The sequence below is a fragment of the Rattus norvegicus genome, chromosome 2 (assembly GCF_021556685.1).
Source record: "Rattus norvegicus strain SHRSP/BbbUtx chromosome 2, alternate assembly SHRSP_T2T, whole genome shotgun sequence".
Classification (NCBI taxonomy): Eukaryota; Metazoa; Chordata; class Mammalia; order Rodentia; family Muridae; genus Rattus; species Rattus norvegicus.
Genome location: NC_141535.1, coordinates 143,476,052 through 143,485,000, shown reverse-complemented (window position 1 = coordinate 143,485,000; position 8,949 = coordinate 143,476,052). Strand labels below are relative to the sequence as shown.

At 43.5% G+C, this 8,949-nt stretch overlaps 1 long non-coding RNA gene across 1 annotated transcript in view; it reads right to left on the bottom strand.

Moving 5' to 3' along the window:
• Positions 1 to 3,275, bottom strand: part of LOC120100828 (uncharacterized) — a 12,275-nt gene extending 9,000 nt beyond the window's left edge. The window contains exon 1 of the long non-coding RNA XR_015674772.1: positions 3,106 to 3,275. This is a non-coding gene — a long non-coding RNA (uncharacterized LOC120100828). The remainder of the gene's footprint in view (positions 1 to 3,105) is intronic.
• Between the last annotated feature and the right edge of the window lie 5,674 nt (positions 3,276 to 8,949).

The window sequence follows — 8,949 nt, the reverse complement described above, 5'->3', positions numbered from 1 at the left end:
CAGTCAGTTCTTAATAGTGCCAGAATCAAACATCTGGACTAACTTTCAATATGAGTTTCCCTCTAGACTGTCTCCTTACCCTTCCCTTTCAAAATACAGATGGACACCTTATCTATCTAGCATGGTGCCTTGGAAGCACTGAAAATGGTTTCTTTTAAAATCAGAAGAAAAATAATATATATAACAAATATATTAAAAAACAAATCTGCATTTTAATCATCTTTGTGTTTATGTAGCTGAAACACAGGATTTAGATTTGTTAAAGGGAGGGAAGGTCTGCCATGAAGGCATGTGTGTCTGTGCACACACACCTGCACCTCCAACACACATGCCTCTGGTCTGCTCTGCACCCTATTATTATTCCAGTGAATAATTTGATTCAAAATTCTATGCATTCAGCTGCTACTGTAAGTCACACATTGTACTGCACAGAAGGAAACCTGAGGAGTGTGAAGGAATGGCCGGCAAGCAGGGTTTGGAGAACAATGATAACAAGATTGTTTCAGTGGACAGCTGGCAATGCAGAAAATGAAAGGTTCCTGCCCTGTGACAGCAGAGGGATGTGTCACAGCATCCCGGGAGGGATGAGGGACATTCGCAAATCATGCAGATGGCAGGACATGAGGCAGAGAGCACAGCAGGGACCATACTATTTTTCCTTTTCATGTTTCCATCTGAATCTCATTTTTTTTAAATATCCAAGTGAAGCAGGTGGGGGGATCTAAGGGATCAGATCGAAGGGCCTTCAAGCTATATATAGAAAGCAGTGGGGCTATGGAATCTGTAAGTAACAACATGACTAGTCATTGGAATTTTAGGAAGTCTCACTTAAGGGCTAAAACCAGGATGATCCAGCTTACTATTGCTTGATTGATACAGAGACAACAGCAGAAACTAAATACTCAAGACTCAGATTCAAAAAGTATCCCACAGGTGTGTCCCAGCTCTGACGAGACCTGCCCCTTGTTCCTGCACGCCACAGGGAACAGCTGTGACATCAACCAATACACGTGCCATCACTCACAGCTGCAAGCCCAGGTATTCACATTATGTCTGAACATCTGAGTGAGCAGGTGTTATGTTCTCCTCGTGTGATTTAAAGTACCTCAAAGCCAATGCCCGACCATGTATAGCTACTAAGTGGCAAGCACAGACAGGAAGGGTCCCACCCCCAGTCTGGACTAGCCTTAGGCCATTCAATGGACGTGTCTGTGGCTGAACCTCAGGGTAGCCTACACTGTATACACTGTTTTTATCTCTATTTAGATGCAATCCTGGAAGATCACTGAGTGAGGAATCTCTCCCAGACCAGGCAGTGTATCTGTTATATCCCAAAGCCCTGTGCTAGAATATATGAACCTGGCATATGACACGTCTTACAAGGTCAGAGGGAACACCTAAGACCCCCGAGGGCAGGAAGCCAAGCACACTCAAATTAGCAGTGGAAACGAACCAAGAACTGATCTTTCACTCTCTGGTATTTGAGAATGCCTGTTCTGTCACTGTGTCCACAGTTTAGCTAATTCACCTTCTAGGGGTTTCTATTCCCATATGCACAGATCTGTTTTCAAATGTTCAGCCTTACAGAGGAACACAGAATGGCTTCATCTTCAAGAAAATGACAGTGAAGAGACCCAGAGACCACTTCCATAAAACAACTTCTATGGGGCCAGGGAGAGAATTCCACTGTGCAGGCCAAAGGACCAAGAACCCACTGAAGAGCTGAGTGTGTGTGGAGGCATTTCAGTAATTCTACCCTTAAGAGGCAGGCACAGCATATTTTCAGAGAAAACTGGCTAATTTAATGAGCCTATCAGCCGGCTCTGGGCTTACTGAGGGACTCTAACTCCACAAGAGAATGGAGTATTAAGATCAAGGAGATTTCCCAACACTAGTCTCCTGTCTCCACACTCATGCCCCTGCATACACACAGACTTGTGTGTGTGTGTGTGTGTGTGTGTGTGTGTGTGTGTGCGCGCGCGCACACACACATACAGCATACACACAAACACATGAGTAGAAAGGTGTCTGTCTAATTGAAAGAATGTCTTTGATAGACTGAATCCAGAATCTCCAAGTAAAGAAGACAGACTCCCCCACACACCCTGGAACCGTTCTCTATTTACAGATGAAGGATCCAAAGGATATTTTGTAGCCAAACTGCAGCTGGCTCCTTAGAAGAAGTCTCAGCTCTGCAGTTTCTGGGATAATGAGGGATCAGTGATGTACAAAGAACAAAGGATCCCTGAGAACACAGGAGTTCCCCAGCTTTTCAGAAGAATTACCGAAGCAAAAAATGAATAGGGTTTGTTGGGACCATCTTGTTCCTGAAGTAATACATTTTTTCATCTCTGGCCTCCGTTTATCTACTCTCCTTGTCTTGCTACCCCACCCCCCACTCCCGGCAAGGAAAAAAATAAACAGAGCTAACATCACATCAGTATCATATAAAAATGAGTCTGGCTTTAAAGAAGCTCTGCTTTCCTATTCCCTTACACACCCAGCCATGAATATCTTATCAGTGTTTGTCTACACTTGTCCCTGAAACCCAAGAGACCTTCTGTGCCACCCACAAAGACACGTTTTTATCTCCTCACACCGTACCTCTGATTTGGCACTTGTAACCCTGAACACTGGGAGGATGATTGGATATGGGCACCCCTGAGGGCAGAATGTGCGGAACATCATGTGCCTGAAAGGAGAGCTTTCAGCCCTCCCCTGTTCACACTGCTCTCTCTAGCTGGATCCTTGGTCTCTTCAGATTGGCAGCCTGCCCTGGCCATCCTAGAGGCCCCTCACAGAGTCTTGTTTGCAGTTGGTGTTCACTGGAGAGGTTGGTCATTGTAGGCTCGGACAGAAGACAAGGAGCAATCCAGAGCAGAGAAAAGCCAAGCGTAGAGGCGCATATAAAACCCGAGAGCAGGCTGCTTTTGCAGTGCCTGTGATAACACTCCTTTGGATCTGATTTTGTCAGCCAGGTCCAGAGGGTAGGAATGGGGCCCAATGTGGTATCAGATAGCTGTGACCGGGACTCTAGACTATAGCAGCCTGGCAGCTTCTGAACTGGGCAGGATGAAAAGGGAGAAGGCTCATAGTGAGACTCACCTGCTGTTCCCTGCTAAGACCAGAAATGCTTAGAGATGATCAGGAAAGCTTGACAATTTACACAAGTGCCCTTGGTCTCCTGCTTGGCCATTGATGTGCTGGTTGTTGGCAACACTGATCTGCGACCGTCCCTAGGACCTGCCAGGCTCTGAAAGGGCAGAAAGGACACTGACCTGACCTCGGAGACTTCTATATTTAAGATGGATGTCTCTGCTGCTATTTCAGACCCAGTCTGTCACAACTCGATCATGAATTCTTCTAATGTTGCTTCTCTCCAATGCTGTTTCCCTGCAGCTGACATTACACATGGTGAAGGCACTTCTCTGTCTTTTCTTTCAAGAGGTAGAAAGAATGTCTAAGCGTTGCACTATAATTGTGGCAATGGTTACAGAGTAGAATGCTGATTAAAGCAGGTGTTAATTAACAGCAGGGCCACTAATGTCTATTTTTGAAGAGCATCATATGTGTTGCAAAATCAGACTCTTACATAAGATGACTGATAAGGGCAACTTCATAATATGTATTGCAGGGCTTAGGGTACTGGAAGCGAACCTGAGCAGTCCAGTCTCTGTGTGTGTGTGTGTGTGTGTGTGTGTGTGTGTGTGTGTGTGTGTGTGTGTGCGTGTGTAGGGATAATCTCTTCCACATTCATAGGAGTAGAGAGTTCAGCCATGGGAAGCATAAAGACAGTTTAGCTCAGCACAACTTAGTGGCTGGTATTGGGTTATGCTTCAGGAGTCTGACTCTGAGTGGTTTTTAGCCAGCATATTTAAACACAGCAAAAGTTTGTGGAAACTATTCTGGTGATAATTAACTCAATCTCAGGGTCACAACAAAGCATACATAAATCTCCTTGAGGAACATGACTCCATCCAAACTCTTTGTAAGGTCCATAATGATAGGTTCTATAAATTGGCTGAGATAAACATGCTTACAGTTGACTGAGACAAACAAGTGTATGGTAAGGTTTTGGAGGTGAGTCTGATTCCTGGACTGTCTTTACCTACATAGATGCACAATGCACATCTGTTTCAGCCTTCTAAGTGGAAAACAACGTTTGTGTTCCTTCCCTTGAAGGAACAACCCTGTATGCATGACATGTCTGGTTTCCCTAGTGCATGCCCTTGAGCACAAGTACCTCCATACCCCCTGCAGTGATGGGGCTGTGGAATAGCCACAGCGGTCCCCAGCTGCAGCCCCCATCCCTCCTATCCCTTAGCTGTGAGTGCTCTAGCTTAACCCTGTATTCACCACACTTTCCAGTCTCATCCTGGTCCCCTCAAGGAAAAATCTTGTTTCATTTCAGTATTTCCCACTCAAATCAATTTTGTTGATTTTTGCAGTGTTTACCCCAACCTACAGTTTAGATAGAGATTGCTCTCCATCTACCATAGTTCTAACCGAAAATGAGGCCCTATTTTGTAAACTACTGTAAACCACCCCCAACTCTCCTCTTGGTCCTCTCGGGGATCTCACAACATCTAGTTTAGCTAATCACTTCCTTTCTTTATAGTTCTCTGTGGCATCCAACCTTAACCACGTATCTGGATGTTTATGACCAGACCCCGGTCTATCATTCTTAGAAAAATGAAAAGAAGCCTTCCTGAAACCCCAGAGACTAATGATGCAATGGGGACCTGGCAAAGGCTCCTCGTGGCTGGGATTAGCACATTGGAGCTGCCCCAGATGATTTCCTCTCTCAGGGAGAAATCTCCACCAAATTATTAATGGTCTTCATTTGATTCTGTATGAAGGTGAACTTTCATAGTCCTAAAAGGAAATGTGAGTTCAAATAAAGGGCAGCATACATATGGCATTCACAGGTAGATATATTTATTTTGGTAGCAGGCAAAAGCAATCTGAAAGCTCTATAAAACTAAAATAAAGTGCTGGGGAAATGACTCAGCAGATAAAAGACCTGGGTTCAACCCCCCAGGATGCACATAAAAGCCAGATGTGTAGCACAAGGATCTGTAATCATACAAGAAGACTAGAGGCTGAAATGGGAGACTCTCGGGAAGACGGCCAGCCATGTAGTTCTGTGTACACAGTGTAAAAACAACAAAAAGGTCATATCACAAACAAAATACATAATAGCCAAAACCTAATGTTGTCATCACACACACACACACACATACACACACACACACACACACACACACACACACTTTTTTAAAAACTAAAAACTAGCCAGTATAATTAACAGTTCTTGCAAAATCGTTGACTTGAGGGTAAAACTATTAAAAAACGAGAGATAGAACTTGTGAACCCAGAATTACCAATGTGATCTGTGCCCAAAGATCGCATGTATACTTTGGTATGTAGTTTGTAACTGAGTTCTCTAAAGTAAGGTTCTTCCTTCTGGTTTTGAAATACATATTAATTGCTTATAAAATGCAAGTGACATTGTCTACTGGTTAACCTTGACCCTGAGGGGGACACAGACCCTCAACCATTTTTTATACCAATCAAACTGAAAATGACCAGCTGGCTCTTACCGAGATGCTCGTGAAGACGATGTTTGCCTCCCGTGCCCTCAACTTCCTTTTTTGGTCACTCTGTGTCACATCACCAGGTTGCTGTAGGGACAGGGCTCACACTGTGAAACCATCAGGCCCAGCCTCAGGCCTGCTAAGATGTGTGGCAGTGAGCAGGACTATCAGCCAACCTCTCCTGCCAAACCCAGCCTACCCCCTGATTTGGTAGGTCAGGTTTTCCTTGCAGGCCACCATGCTTACTCATTGAAGGTTTGTTGACTGCTGTCTCTGTGCTTCAGTGATGAGAACTTATGTTCTCAAAGACTAAACCATCTTCCTCTCCCAGTGTTTTCTGGAGAGCAGGTCTCACTGTGTAACCTAGCTGGACTTTCTGTACACCAATGTGTTAGTTAGGTTTTCTTGTGCTGTGATAAAATACTGACCAAAAACAGCTTGGGAAAGAAAAGTTTTTATTTCAGCTCACAGTTTATAGTACATAATGAAGGGAAATCGGGGCAGGAACTTGAGGCACGAACTGAAGCAGAGGCCACAGAGGAATGCTGCTTACTGGCTTGCTTCTCAGGCTCATGATCTGCTACCCTTTTTATGCCTCCCCAAACCACCTGGCCCAGGGTAGTACCACCCATAATGGACTCCCCGACACTCCATATCAATTACTAATCAAGAAAATGTCCCACAGACTTGACATAAGCCAATATAATGGAGGCATTTTCTCCATTCAGGTTCCTCCCTTTCCTGATTATCTTGTGCCAAGCTGACAAAAAAAAAAAAAAAAAAAAAAAAAAAAAAAAAAAAAAATCCTAACCAAGCTGTCCTCAGTTTCCCACACCAATTAAGTCTGAGATTACAGGCATGAACTATACCACATTTGACAACAAAACACTTTACAAGGTCCTTTCCAAATAGAATTCCTAGCTCCCTGGCCTAGAATAAATGACTTAGCCTCAATTTAATATGCTGATTGTAGTGCTATTGTAAAAGGTTTTTGTGATGATGCTAAGAGGTGTCAAACAAAAATAAGTTTACTTGGAAAAACGAAGTGTAGACTAAATAAGAAGGTACTCTCCCGGCCTGTGAAGTACAAGGCAAGGAATTAGGCATGCATTTCCCAAATTAATTTAACCTTCTAAGCCTACTGCCATGAAACGATTTGCAAGAGTCACTTTCATACATGTGTGTGTGCACCTCAAGGAATCACCAAGGCTCCTCAAGGGATGTTGATAGTTTAGAGTGAATTCATTTCCAGAGCTTAATTCTATATGCGTTAGTGCATAAGCTCCCTTTTGCTGGAACCAAGCACTCTGGATTACCTGATCCTATAATGCTAAATTGTGCTGGCCCCGGGGGAGTGTCCCAGGCAGATTTTTGTTAAGTCTGAAGCTTACATTAATGAGGTGTCATAGGATATGCCGAGACACTTGAATTCAAAGTAGTTGAAGTGGTCCAGGTTTGTGGTGTATGTTCTTTATTCTCAATCACTAGAGTGCATCAAGAATACCATTTCTTCAAGCTACATGAAAGGAAGCTCATGAGTTAAAAGAAAAATACCATTCTTTCTTTCAAGTTTGGTGTTCTTGGTTTGACAAGGAAGTCAGGACTCACTCCGATCAAGTTGTGAGATGTTCGTGTCCGTCGTGACCAGCCTCCTCCAGACTTCATCAGTGATTAGTATGTTCTACTCCTATTCATTAAAACAACCTTCAAATTTACAATGAGAAGAGCATTAGCTGTTAATTTAATGATGTGCAAAATGATATGTGGCTTCTCAAAATCCTCTTAGGAGGCAGGTGAATTACAACACTTGAATCTGTTTCTCCTGTAGGGCTAGTGTCTGAAGCACTATCTTGGGGTAACAGTAAATTAGACACGTCTATAAAAAAGAATCAACTAAGAACCCCAAGTGCAGCAGCATTTACGAATGCCTGGTTCTTTCCTTCTGCTCTCTTTCCCCGACTTGCTGTCTGATCAATGGGTTCATGCTTTCTATATGCTCCAAAATTACCCTCAGGAGGTTTGATGGGTTCATTCACACTAAGAAAGTACTTCATCTTGGGTTCATACTCTCATGTCTCCAGCACTTGTATTTTTATCACTGGAGAGAATAAAAGTCAGGAGAACCATAACAGCATAGGGATACTTCTCTGCTCTCCCTGGAAAGCCGCTGAGAAAGGTCCCTTCTTTGTGCAGCATTCCTTTTCAGGGGACCGTTCACTCTGCCCAGTGAGTGCTTCTTGGGCACTAACTAAAGAGTGCATCACAAGTACAATATGCCCTTGGCTCTGCCTGAGCACTGGAGCTGAGGCTGACAGTGGCATCCAGGTCTCAGAAGCACATTTCCTCTGGGGAAACAAAAAATCACACAAGTAGGGGGAGGTACCCTACTGGAACACTGTGTCTTCTCTTGGTGCCACCCACACCCAGCCAGCTTGTGGCTTTTAGGGCTGTCTTACTTTTTTTCAGACTTTTGAATAATCGGGAAGTTCTAACTTGATGAGTTTTCTCCAAGCTTAAAGGCGAGTTCAGCAAAAATATTTAGCAGAGCAACGGGAAGTCTACCAGTAGTTGTTCAGGCATGAAGCTAGATGTCTCAGCTGGTCTTCAATATAACGCCAGTGAAGAAATGGATTTGCCAACAAGAGCTAAAACAAGCAGGCAAAGAAAGAGTTTCTTTCTATGCCCTTTTAAGAGGCTGCCAGCAGAAGGCGTGGCACAGATTAAAGGTGGGTCTTCCTACCTCGAAAGGTCTGGATTAAACATGATCTCATTAAGACATTAATATTCACTTCAAATAACCTAATTAAGAGAAGAAAATCCCTCACAGGCGGTCTTAGAGTTACTGTTGCTGTGATAACATCGATCAAAACAACTTGGGGAGGAAAGGGTATTTATTCCTCCACAGCACTGTTCATCACTGAAGGAAGTCAGGACAGGAACTCAAACAGGGCAGAAACTTAGAGACATAAATTGATACAGAAGCCATGGATGAGGGATGATATTGTCCCTCCCCTATCAATTACTAATTAAGACAATGTCCTATGGCTGGACCTTAGGGAATCATTCTCCCAATTAAAGCTTCCTCCTTTCCGATGACTCTAACCTGTATCAAGTTAATGTAAAACTAGTCATGATGACTGACCCCTTGTCAACTTGACACAAACACATTATTTTTAAGCGATCCTTTCCTTTCTTGACCTTTCTCAAGATCACACATTAATATGAACATTCCAATAAAACCATACCAAATTTAAGGCCCACAGTTTTTAAAAATTCAACCTCTTTAAAGTAGCCAATCTCTGAAAATTTAAAGTCTCTCAACTGTGGGCTGATAGTGGTCAGAGACCAGACT